The following is a 12,932-nucleotide window of genomic DNA, read 5'->3' on the forward strand; positions in this document are numbered from 1 at the left end:
TGTGTGAGGATAGATGCTATTTTTAGACTTGAGATTAGAGCACAATTATATACCCATATATAGCACACACCATAGTGTTTTGATGCTGCAATAATGAGATGTGCACTAGCCTCCAGCAATTCTATAACCCGTGTCTGTGTAATCATAATCGGATGGGATTCAAACATACCATTTTAAATGCATTATTGATCTACAAAATGTATACTTTTTTTTTAAAGTGATAATGCCTATTTTACACAAGTGTAGTTTGTACTTTGTGCATTCAGGATATGGTTTGTATATGTGTATGTGTGTTTCTGTCCCCTTCTTGCACCACTAGGGTGCACTGCTTGCTATAAGCCTCCTGACAAAGTGTATCCAATCATAGCCCTCGATTTAGGGCTGTACAGCCCCCATCACAAATCCATAGTTGGGGAAATAGAATGTCTGCTGTCAGCGCACACATACACATTCACTCACTTTGTAACACGCACGCAATTTCTTTTCATGGCGTACACAGAGCTTTCCCAAGCACACCCAGAAACTGGATATCAGCTTTTTTGTCACCTAAAATGAACATACAAAATCACTTTTCCTTGAAACACCATGATACTCACAAATATTTCTGACCCAGATAACAATGTCAGAATGAGAGACAAATCACAGTGTGTGCCATCCCTTCATACTTGTATGTATTTTTGTCTTTTTATTCCCTCCTCTCTTACTCTCTGAATGTTTGCCATATGCGTTTTGGTAGAGTGAGCATCATACTGAAGAAGGAAGAAGACTCCAAACTAAAGCTTTGTTTTATTGAAAATCCAAGCTGTGCATCTATCTTTGTGCAGGATTTTCTCTTTTAATTCAGTTGCCTAATGTGTCACCCTATCACGAATGTAAGAGTTACCTTTGATCTTATGTTGTTTTAAGGTTAGCATGGCTGGTACAGGTTATCATGCAACATCTAAATGGTGTTTAATTCTATAGATTAATGGCAAAATAAGTGAGTGCCACAACATGAACTATGACTAAAATATCAAACCCAGTTATGCTTAATAAGCATAACAACAAAATATATCAAGTTACATAAACAAATTGGATTTGACTATATTTTGAGTGTTTCATTTTAAGACAACTTTTAACATTCTTAATCCGTTCCTTATACAGATAATGTGGTGCGAAAGCAAATGAACTAAATTAGATCATTGCAGTTGGCATATGCTGATGCCAAATCTTTTATACAAAATACTAATAACATAATCCTAAGTGGTGAAATTGGATTTGTCTGTGCTCTCTTCACTCAAAACATTGGTCAAAAGTTAAGAAACACTTTTATTTATAGACACACTTATGAGGTTGTTTTTTTGCGAAAACCTTTCAAATTAATGCCTAAATGCTTGAAATTAGTTTTGTAGACAAATAAAATTTGTCTACATATGGATTCCCTCAGAAAACTGCAATTTTAATTAAGTACCCAACAAGTGCCAAACTACTGTATTAGAAAACACATCAAGAAGTTGAGAAAATGCCCAGAGTGTCTGGAGCTGTAATTTAATGGCTACCTAAAAATATAGTTTAACGTGTTTACATTTCTTGCATCATATTTCACAGTAAATGTGGACAATAAAAAGAATGAATAGGTGTGTATAAACTTTTAAGTATAGATTTCTATGAACAGTTATAATAGCCCTCTTCATTGCCGTTGAGAGCCAGGTTGACAGAGACGGAGTCTTCGGAATGTGCTCATTGCTGTGTTTGGGTCTGGGGTCTTCACGACGGGTGTTGGGGGCAGCGGCAGGCACCACACTGTGCCTATGAACTCTATTCAAACTTTGAAATGCCTCCGCCTAGGCAGGAAATTGAAATATTGAGCTGCATGTGCAGGCCAATGACCATCTATCATGGCATGTTGGCTCAAGTAGAAGAGCTCCATAGATCAGACATGGACCGCTAGCTTTACAGGTTAAGAAGCGAAGAGAAGGGAGCCAGGCTATGACGGGGATACAGTGCTTTGCAGGGGTCCAGTTCTAAACCAATTCCTACAATCCTTTTCACTTAAAAATGGGCCCCTCTTTCACAGCAGTGCATGGAGAGGCCACGAGTGGCAGTTCAGTAGTTTTTCATTGTACGGAGGAAACTGAGGAAAGGTATTGGTGAGAAGTTAGTCAGGGCCAAGGTCAACTACAAACACAACTTACACTTGTGTTACTGTCATGTGACCCATTGGGAAGCACCAATCATGCATTGAAAAAAAGTTAATGTTAGTGATCGTAATTCTCAGAAACACTTTTTAAATACTGACACAATATCTGAAATTACATATTAAAACATTTGCATAAGTAAACGTAATTTAAAATAATTCTTGCAATTTCAATGGGTTATTTAGCGAATGAGAAAATATATTTAAGACATATAAGAAATGCAAAACTGATATATGATTCACTGTGCTTTCTTTCTAAAAAAAAAAACCTTGTCTTACTACAATAGGTATTTGAAGTAAACCCATATCAACTGCTACTAATGGTCTCACTACAGTACACATATAGTTTAACCATGATATTTGTGGTAAACATATAGTACTATGGTAAAACGAACATCAAAAACATAGTTACAAAACTTTTTTTTTAACTATAATTAAACTGTGGTTAATTTCCATGTAAGGCTTCCTATAGACGCATTTGTCACCTCCTCAATAGTAGGCTATGGGATCAGTCTGTTATTATATAAGTAAATGCGCCACAGTTGGCGGAAGGGGACGCAGGATGTTGAATATCACTTTAAATTTTTCACAACACTAAACCCGACTGGATTCTTTACAGATGTCTCTATAGCAACGGCTCGCGTGACCCTATACACCCGCGCGGTCAGGCGAGGCGAAATTATGACCAATTAGTGCCATTGTGAGTTCAGATATCTATGTGGCACACTTACAGGAAATGACATCAACGGGTGCAAACTAAAAATATGTCGCAGGATGGACGGTCTGGGACGCCCCGAACATATGGGTCAGTATCGGATGCTGGTTTCTATAGTTTTGTCAGGTGGATGCTGGTGAAATAATCTGCTGCAATGGGAATCAAGCATCACTTTCATCCAGAGCAAGACGACACACTTTTATCCTCCTCACACACCGGTACGCAGCACTATCAGCATACACGCATTGTTTAGAGAACACGTCGGACGCTGAAGTCCAGGGATCTGTAGTTTTATAAAAGTGTCGTTTGTATAATATTGAATGATTCAGTGTTTGTGATTAAATCCCAGACGGTAGACTGTGGCAAGTGCAGCTGTCCGGGTGCAGTGAGGCGAAACATCATAAACAGTAGATGTAGAAGTAGGCTAGTGTTGACACTTTGTAAAAACGTCGTGTACGTGGGTATGATTGTGTACAGCAAATCATATTGCGAATAAATGTGATGTAGCGCGATCATGCTAACCTGTAGCGACGCGCGCGCGGCATATTGTACTGTAGCTGCAGCGCATCCATATTTAAGTTCGTGCATCACAGCGATGCCAGCGAATCAAGTGGCAGTGCGTAGATGGTCATGTGATATTTCTGGTCCTGGTGGGATAATTCATAATTCATCAATTACGCGTCGCTCTGTAATTGCAATCAGATATTTGTCCAGCTGGAATACACAGTAATAATATGCTGTATGATTACACGCATGGGAATTACTGAGGACACATAGCCTACTGTATGATGTTTCATGCACCAACACAAGTCTTACTTTTTAGGCAGTCTTCAGACATCATAAACATTGAGTTATATAACAGGAATAATATGATTGTTTCAAGTAAACGGTAGAATGTAGCCAGTTGTGACACCTTTTCTCCAGTGTGTATTTATTATTTTTGCAAGTATTTATTTTTATTACAAGTCGTTTAATAACCTAGAGCAACAGATCTCAACCTTTTTTACTTCAAGCTTACTCCTAATTATCCATAATAATATTTGAAGACCCCAATTAACATCCAAATATCCAAAGCGCCTAACAAAGATTAGGAAAAATTCTAAAGCTTGGCATAAATAGAAAGAAGTATGTTTCTTATAAAAATAACCAAGCACTTAAAACAGCTAAAAATGTATATATTTCTTTCTTATATTCATGCATTTTTAAAAAAAATAATGTTAAGTTATTTTGAGGCCCCATAAAGTCTGTGGGCCCGTAACCCCTGTTTGAGAAACACTGACCTAGGTGCAATTATATAAAAAATGCAAAGGTAATACACTGAAAAAAATGATTTATTCAATTTACTAAATTCTTTTTCGGGTAAGTGGTTGCAATCAATTTATTTAAGCTACATTTAAACAAAAAAGATTAGTAAAGTAAAATTGAATTGAATGAAAAAAAAATCAGTCTACATAAGGAATAATTGGCGATGGGCCGTTGATTTATTCCAAAATAATGCAAACCCAAGGTGTTAAAGGCGGAGTCCACGATGTTTGAAAAACGCGTTGGAAAAGAAGACGCACTTATAGCCAATCAGCAGTGAGGAGCGTGTCTACTAACCGACATCCTTGCCGGGTTGCGTATGTGTGGGGCGGGTCTATCAACAGAAGGTCCAGATTCTATTGGGGTAGGGGCATGTTTGTTTAGGTGATTTCAAATATCAACATTGGCTTTCAAACATCGTGGACTCCGCTTTTAATGTGGAACAACGCGAAACGAAGTTCTGAACCAATCAGAATAAAGCATTCAACAGACCTGTGGTATAAAAACATGTAAAAATGTATACATTTGTTTTGATTAGTATACATCGGAATATTTTTTATAAGGCTACGTTTACACGTGGGCGGCTATTTTCATAAACAGACATTTCAACCTCCCCGGTTTCAAAAATAATATCGTGCACACATGTGAGTTTTCAGGACATACAGCTGTTTGCCCTAGGGCAATACTTCCGGTTTTTATAAGTTGCGGAATAACCTGGTGGATAATAGCGGTATTGCAGATTGACGAGATATCTCGTCAATGGCGGGGAAAGAGTTAAACATCCGTTTGTCTCAGTTTACATGCAACCGTGCAACCAAAGATTTTCAAGATCTTCACTCTGGCCGGAGTTTTTAGAAACAATCGGTTTCAGAGGCGAGTTCTCCGTTTGCGTGTAAACGAGGGGCACAAACGAAGGTAAATCTCTCAGTTTTTAAAAATAACCATGTACGTGTAAACAGGGCCTAAAATTAAATATTTTTAAAAACATGTGACAATGTGCCCCAAACGAGTTTGGGGATTCATTTATGTTCATGTAGTTCTTTGCATTTATTTACTGTATGTAAACCGATTCAAGGTTTTAACCTGAGTCCATAAAAAGCTACTTATTTCTCTGGAGTCCGGAAGTGATGTATATCAAGAAGCCGCTGTGTTTGTGTTTAAATCCACAACTGTGTAACTAGACATTTGGTTATTGTCCCTAATGTCCCTGTGTAATGTCAGTTTGTCTGTTGTGACTGCTCTACGCATAACATCTCTGAGAAACTAAAGCAGTATCCTGACAGGGCTTTAGTCCAAAGCTGCAGTTTTTTTAAACCAGATGTCTGAATTGCCTGTGACTGTCTGTCTGGAGTGGTAACTGTATTATTAATGCTTGCGTGTAGACAGCTCTGTTAATCTCCCGCCATGCAATAGCGGATCAGCTGTGTTTTTCGCATGCGACCCGTATGTGTGTGCATGTCGATATACAGGTCACAGCAGGCTGGTTCGGTGCTGTAGTGGCGCATGCAGCACAGTCAGGCCTATGAGGTTTTTGGTAATTAGCTGGGTGGGGGCATTCAGCATGGCCATATATTCACCATGCTGAAAGGGTGCGGGCAGGGGGTCTATTGACGGCTGACAGGTGCAGCAGCGGAAGGCGTCAGGAGTTTGGGCAATCGAAACCAGAACTGCAGTCTAGTAGAACTGTCTCCGGCCCCTAGGTTACCCCTCGCCCCCCTTCGGGGGTCAAAATTGAAAGCAAGTTCAAGACCCTTTTCCTGCCCTATTTTGCTGTGCACGAGGTCTGCTGTGTGTTTTGTGATTGAGTGTGGAAGGTTTACACAAAGAGGCTGATATCTGATTTTTTGCTCTCGTTTAATGTTGCTGATGTGTACATGCAATTCTTTGTCTTTACCATTATTCAAAACTCAAACACAATGTAAAATCAAGTTCCCAGTTCAGGTCTTATGTGCTGTGATGCATGTACAAGTGCAAATACACTTTATTTATTTTTAATTTTTTGCATAGGTGTCCAGCCAAAACCTCTTAATCTCTGTTACAACCATGACCAATCCTGCTGTCTTAGTGTGAGAGCCAGACCGAAAGGCGTTCTCTGAAAGCTTTGGTTTTATTTAGCATTCCTCAGAGGTTTATGGGCAGGTGTTTGAAATTAAGAGCAGGATATTTATTGGAAACTTTCTGAAGGCACAAAACTTTTTTGCTTACCTCTCAGTTAGACACACACACACATACATACGCACGCACGAGCGCACACACTCTCAGACACAGGATCATGCATACACCCCTCATCCTGGCTCATTATAGTCCAACTGAACAAGCAGATAAATGCTAACCACTGTCATTGCTCCTAGACTCTAACCATTAGCTCAGGTCAGTGTGTTCTGTAGGTGGGGACCAGTAAAGTATTTTCGACCTGTAATTACCAGGGCTTAGCTGTGCCATTGGTGCTTTTCGCGAATCAAGGTGATATGCTGCAGCTCTTGAGCCATGTGCCAGCTTCTGATTGCAGGCTAGTGGGCCGTGGATGTCAAGTGGTTGTTCGAGAAATGTGAAATCCTAGATAAAACCCAGAGCCCTAAAGAGCCATGAAGTCTTTGTAATGAAGAAAGTGATGGAGTTGGGTGTGCTGAGCACAGAGTCAGATGAAGTAAGTCTTTGAGCGTGCGTGTAAGAGTGCGTCTCTGTGACATTTGTCCTCCCTAATCCAGGATTTATAGAGCGCTCACAAAATTTAACAAGGTTAAATCAGTAGGCAGGTTAGCAAAGCGTAACGGAAGCAGAGATTGACAAAAATGAGAGGTAGTGGTAACCCATGAACTGATTAAAAATATCAATATAATAATATATTGAAAGTGTATAACAATATTAGATTGAAAGCGCCATGACCAAATTCCCTTGTATATTCCTTGTTTGGGCTGAAGGACCGCTGCACTAATGATCCTGTTTTGGAGAACCTAATAATCAAACATGCATCTGTCCTGGAAAAGTGGAATAATGCCAGGTATTAATGGAGCCGGGCCCTGAACGATTCCCGGGTTGGCGTGGCAGTTAAACGCATTCCAGGTTTTGTGGAGAGGCCATTATTCCTGCTCCTTAATCACCACCTCTGCTTTTATTACCTCCAAAGCCTTACTGTGTGGCTCGGGGAAACCACATGTGGGCATAGGCCAGGAAATGTCGAACAGACAAGAAAACGTCTTCCTTTCCTCTTTAAAAGTAATGGCCTTAGTCAAACACCAAAGGCAGTTTGTTCTAAGCCAAAATTTTGCCTGTCTATAACATTTTAATTGAGATATTGGATGTTGTAAGGATAGGATTGTTGGTATTATGGTTTTCAGAATGCTTTTGTTGTTGGGAAACTGTTATTATATATTTTTTTGTATTGCAGTTGCGAGTTTTGCAAGTAGGGATGGGACGATTACCGGTTTCACGATTAACCGATTAAATGTCCTGATGGTTTGTATTATCGTTTAAAATTTAATCATCATTACAACTGTGTTTGATTACTGTGATTTTGAAAACTCACAGTAAATCCTGTCCAGCCAGATTCAGTTTGACGCAGGCGCGCACATGCAACATAGTTTTTTGCACAATGAGGCATTTAAGGGATAATGTATTGTATTCATTCACTGTAAACTTATTAGACAGATTTTTTTTTATCACAGAAATAATTTCAGGGACATGAAATATTAAATGGTGTTTTTCAAATATATATATATATATATATTTTTCCAGTGTGTGTATCAATTCTTTTTGAACATTTCCATCTCATTTTAACAAAACCATGACAATACTGATAACCGTGATAACTTGGGTCACTATAATCATGATATGAAATTTTCATACCATCGCATCCCTATTTGCAAGTAAGGTTCTGCTTAGAAAGGTGAGCCCTGATAGACCAGTAAAAATTTTGTGTATTGTTTTATTGTATGCAGTATTATCGGCATAACAATTTCAGTGGGAAAGTTGGTATTAATAATGTTCAGTATTCTTTGTATGCCCCTTTTTTGCTTTAATGGCATCATTTCCTCAAGCTGGCATGAACTGGCAATTATGCAAACCTGATTTTTAACATTGATGTTCAATTTGTCAAAATCCTAAAATTTAATTTATTAGTTTAAACTTATTAGTTTTTATTAAGATGTTCAATGTGATCTCCAATTCTCTTTGGACTGCATTTCGCAGATAGGCTCACATATTTTATATGTCTTGGATTTTATAAATTATAACCCCCAGGATATGTTTCCTTATTAAAATATAATAAGGAAATTATGTTTTAAAAATGTTTTATGTGTTTTCAACTGATTAAAAGTGTTTGCCTTTTATGTTAAAACATGTTATACATGCTTGCTTGTTGATTTTTAATATTGTTTAAAATTGAGTTCATCGAAGTTTTAAAAAAATCAATAAATATTTAAAATAACAATAAATGCATTATTTTTGAATTTTGAATAAAAATAAGCAGTTTAATAAGGATTAGAGAAATATTTCTGTGTTCCTAAAGCATTGCAGAGCAGTTCCAACAGGGACCCAAAACGATTGACTCTTACCAAGGATGCATCACATGTGGCTATATAGAGAATCGTCTTTTATTGTTAGAAAAATTATGATATTTTCAGTAAGACTACTTAAAATCATTGCTTAGTGTAATGTGAAGTTGAATCATGTTTAAAACAATGCTAAAGTTCCTCCCATGCTCAGACCGTGTCCACAGGAGAAGAGCAGTGCTTCAGTTGTGAATTAATGAGGGAGGTCTCATCCCTGACATGGTTCATCCATCAGTTCCCTCCAAAGTCTTCTCCTTTAGGGACAACAGGGTGGGGGGTACAGATGATGAAGAGCACTAATTAAGCTGCCATGATGTTTTGTTTTATTATGGGCTCCGCTTGAGATTTTCAATAAATCTTATTAGCATAGGAGCAGCTCAGAGACGTCTCACCGAAGGTGTGAAGTCAGTCTGCTGTTTACACTGCGGCTAACAGCTGCACACTTGCGAGGGCTGTAAAAAATACGCTGAGCTGGTTTCGCTGTCGTCACGCCGTCAGTTGATGCCATAATTCATGTGTGTCATCCACAAGATCCTTGTGTGGGTCTGGGGGAGTAGGTGAGTTTTTTAAGCTCCTCCTGTTTGCCCACTGCCTGATGGCCCCCTGTTGAGAGCAACAGCAATTATCACCTTGGAGGAATGTGGGAGCCTTGTGTTAAATTCCCTTTGACCCCTTAGTAGAGGAGGTCAGGAGGTGGTGATCCCCCCAGGGAGCAGCAGGCAGTGAGGGGGGGGGGGGGGGGTTGTGCCATGCATGGGTGCCTTTGGGTTTTTTTCTCATGGTCAGAGAAAACTTGAGTCTGACTTTGGTTTACAACTGCAGGCCAATGAAGTTGGTCTAGCAATGCTGAGAGGAGTTTTATGATGCGTTTGTAATGCAAATGGAAGCTTTGCTTTTTTAATTTGATTTGGCTGGTCTCACACCTCGGGACAGGCAGTTAAAGGTTTGTTCATACGTGAGGCCCACATATAAATAATCTGTTGTCATTTGTTTACCTGTTGATCACTTCAAGAAACACTTAAAGACAAAGCATTTCTGTGAGCGTGTAGTCTATTTAAAGCCACGTTCAACAGACTTACTTGTGCATTATTCCTTACTTAAAAGTTACTTAGAATAAATTGTGCAGTGAATTAATTTAAAATGTAATATTTAAAAATATTCTTTGCATTTTTTTTCTACCGTATTTCTAACATTATCCTTTAATACTAATAATATATTATTTTTTATTTTTATTTAATTTATTAATAATAAAGAGTTTATATGGCCTCTCAAAATATTTTCATATGTACGTGAATATATAATATATATATATAATTTTTTTAAAGCTTGACAGTCACAGTCCTAATTCATGCAATTTTATAGGTAATAGTGGCTGGTAAGATCCTCTAAAATGTATCTTTTGTGTTTCAAAAAAGTTATATTGATTTAGATAATGAAACAGTAACAGTGTAATGTAAACTATAATGTATAACTATTTATTTAATGTTTGTCACATTGTATTTAAGGAACCCCATACCATATGTATCCTATACCATAACAGAAGATAAAACTGTTAGAGATCTTAAGATGTTTGTTTTGTATCAAGCTGTGTTGTGTTTGGATGTGTAAATCATAGCTTAACAAGGAAGGCATACCACGTTATAAAGACCTCTAAATGAATGCACCAGTAGTATTGTTTTTTACTTTTGTCAGCAAATTTAGGCTATAATCACCACTGACATTGAGAGGGACATGCCGTCCCCCACATATTTAGATTAGTGATTGATCAGGATCAACATTTTTTCAGTAATAAAGATTTTTTATCTTTTATATTTGTACTCTTCCAATCTTGAAAACATGGCTACTTTCTTGATTGCTTATTCTTTATAAAGTTATCAAGACATCATTCATTCAGGAAGGCATCTCTGTGATGTCTGTCTTAGGATTTACCTCAAACATTTGGAAGGATAAACAGAATTTTTAAAAAAAGATTTAAATATTGACCTTGTTTTATTCTTTGACACAAAGGTGGCGTGGGGTTTTTGTCTTTGATGGAATTTAGATTCTGTACCACTCACGAGTGGCTGTCTAAAGGGAGTAGCCGTTTCCTATTGTTGAAGAAGCACATCATTTGCAATCATTGTCAGATGTTGAAAGCTGACTTTCTTTTTATGTTACCTTTTGAGTGTGACTCGCTGCAGCACAAGACATATCAAGTGTGTCAGAGTTGTGAGAGAGGTAAGACACCGTATTGATCTGCTTTATTGATGGAATCTATTCTCAAGCCTCTTACTTATAACAGATTTTCCTTCCTTTCCTATAGGAGTTGTGTTTCACTTACAGCACACAGAACTGCTTCTCGCTAATGTTATTTCTCTTGTCTAACAGTATGTCCTCAGTTCAGGCTGCTTGGTGAAACCCCTGTTGAGCTAGATGTATAGTTTCGTTTTTACGCATACGTCATGCACGTACAGGAGAATGTAGTATGTAGCCCAGGAGATGCACTGCATTTTGTCGCTATGCGCATGCGTTGAAGGTCTGTCTGTGTACACATAAAAGTCATATAAACTTCTGCTTTACAACTAAAAAACAGAGTAGGCTCCCTCCACTAGTTCATCAACTGGGTTCTGTCCTCAGCAGTTTAAGTTCTTAAAATAAAGACTTTACACACTGTGACAAAGCACAGTGGCCCTGCGGGTTCATTAGATTACCTTGTTGTTTCAAATTTGGGCCAACCACTTTAAGATGGTAGGGGCCGATATTGTCCTGACTACTCCAACCCTGTCCCTTAGGAACCCGTGTCCATGATTTATTTAATATAAAGGTGTCAATCCTGAGCAAACTAAGCTCTCACATACACTCTACCCCATCAAGCCCCCAACCAAACCCTCTGGAGCTTTGCTGCTCTGTGCTCGCGGAGTGGGACTTGAACTTCAGTGTTGCCATAGAAACGTAATCCTCCTCTAAAATCCCAGCCCACTGCCCTACCCCACTTGTTCACAACCATGTGCAGATTTCTTTAAAGGGACACTCCACTTTTTTGAAAATAGGCTCATTTTATAGCTCTCCTCGAGTGAAACATTTGATTTTTACCGTTTTGGGATCCATTCAGCTGATCTCCGGCTCTGGCAGTACCACATTTAGCATAGCTTAGCATAATCCATTGAATCTGATTAGACCATTAGCATTGCGCTCAAAAATGACCAAAGAGTTTCGATATGTTTCCTATTTAAAACTTGACTCTTCTGTAGTTTCATCGTGTGCTAAGGCCGACGGAAAATTAAAAGTTGTGATTTTCTAGGCAGATATGGCTAGGAACTATACTCTCATTTTTTGCGTAATAATCAAGGACTTTGCTGATGTAACATGGCTGCAGTAGGCGCGATGATATTACGCAATGCCCGAAAATAGTCCCCATGGTACCTTTCAATAGCAGGGGACTATTTCGGGCACTGCGTATTTTTAAATAGGAAAAATACTCTTTTTGAGCGCAATGCTAATGAACTAATTGAATTCAATGGATTATGCTAAGCTGTGCTAAAAGTGGTACCGCCAAACCCAGAGATCGGCTGCATGGATTTCAAAATGGTGGAGATCGGGTGTTTGACTCTAGGGGACCTGGAAAATGAGTCTATTTTCAAAAAAAAGTGGAGTGTCCCTTTAATACTGTGGGTACAGTTTTTACTGCTCCGACATGCATTAAAAACTGGAAACAGTGCTATCAGAAGAGAGTTTATTGCCTATCTGTCATGATTGATGAATAAAATGAATCAGAATGTTTCCTACATTCATCTCTATAGTTTAGGTAATGTTAATGCAGTGATTTAAAGGGATATTTCACTCAAAAACAGTTGATGGCAACCATTGACTTCCATAGTAGAAAAGGGTGCCATCAACTTTGTGGTTGCCATCATTTATCAAAATATCTTCTTTTGTATTCTGCAGAAGAAAGTCATACAGGTTTTGAACAACATGAGTGTGAGTAAATGATGACAGAACTTTCATTTTTGGGTAATCTACCTCTTTAAAGCCACTGACAGGATTTTCAATTTTTAGGAAGAATACATTAGATGTCTTATGTGCTTATGTGGAAATGGAAAGTAATGTGTAGAGAAGAGAATTTATTGGTATAATGAGATTCATAGACAGTCTTTTAGTTGTCTACAGAGACTGTATGTGCTGCTTCTGTTGCTTGTGTGTGTGTGTGTGT

At 38.3% G+C, this 12,932-nt stretch overlaps 1 protein-coding gene and 1 long non-coding RNA gene across 8 annotated transcripts in view; one reads left to right on the forward strand and one right to left on the reverse strand.

Annotated features, from left to right (window-relative positions):
- The window catches only part of zic6 (zic family member 6), a 99,036-nt gene that overhangs the window by 18,821 nt on the left and 67,283 nt on the right, over positions 1-12,932 (forward strand). For 4 of the 7 annotated variants that reach the window (XR_012357949.1, XR_008637316.2, XR_012357948.1 and 1 more), the window contains exon 1: positions 2,984-3,109. The exons of 1 other annotated variant lie outside the window; for it this stretch is intronic. The gene's annotated coding sequence lies outside the window, so the exon portion shown is untranslated. 2 more of the 7 variants (XR_012357952.1, XR_012357950.1) reach the window with 1 other exon arrangement.
- LOC129422225 (uncharacterized) lies at positions 1,494-2,791 on the reverse strand. The gene is made up of 2 exons (XR_008637320.2): positions 2,662-2,791; positions 1,494-2,113 (listed from the first exon to the last, which is right to left on the reverse strand). It is a non-coding gene; the product is annotated as an uncharacterized lncRNA (long non-coding RNA).

Source organism: Misgurnus anguillicaudatus, chromosome 16 (genome assembly GCF_027580225.2).
Source record: "Misgurnus anguillicaudatus chromosome 16, ASM2758022v2, whole genome shotgun sequence".
NCBI lineage: Eukaryota > Metazoa > Chordata > Actinopteri > Cypriniformes > Cobitidae > Misgurnus > Misgurnus anguillicaudatus.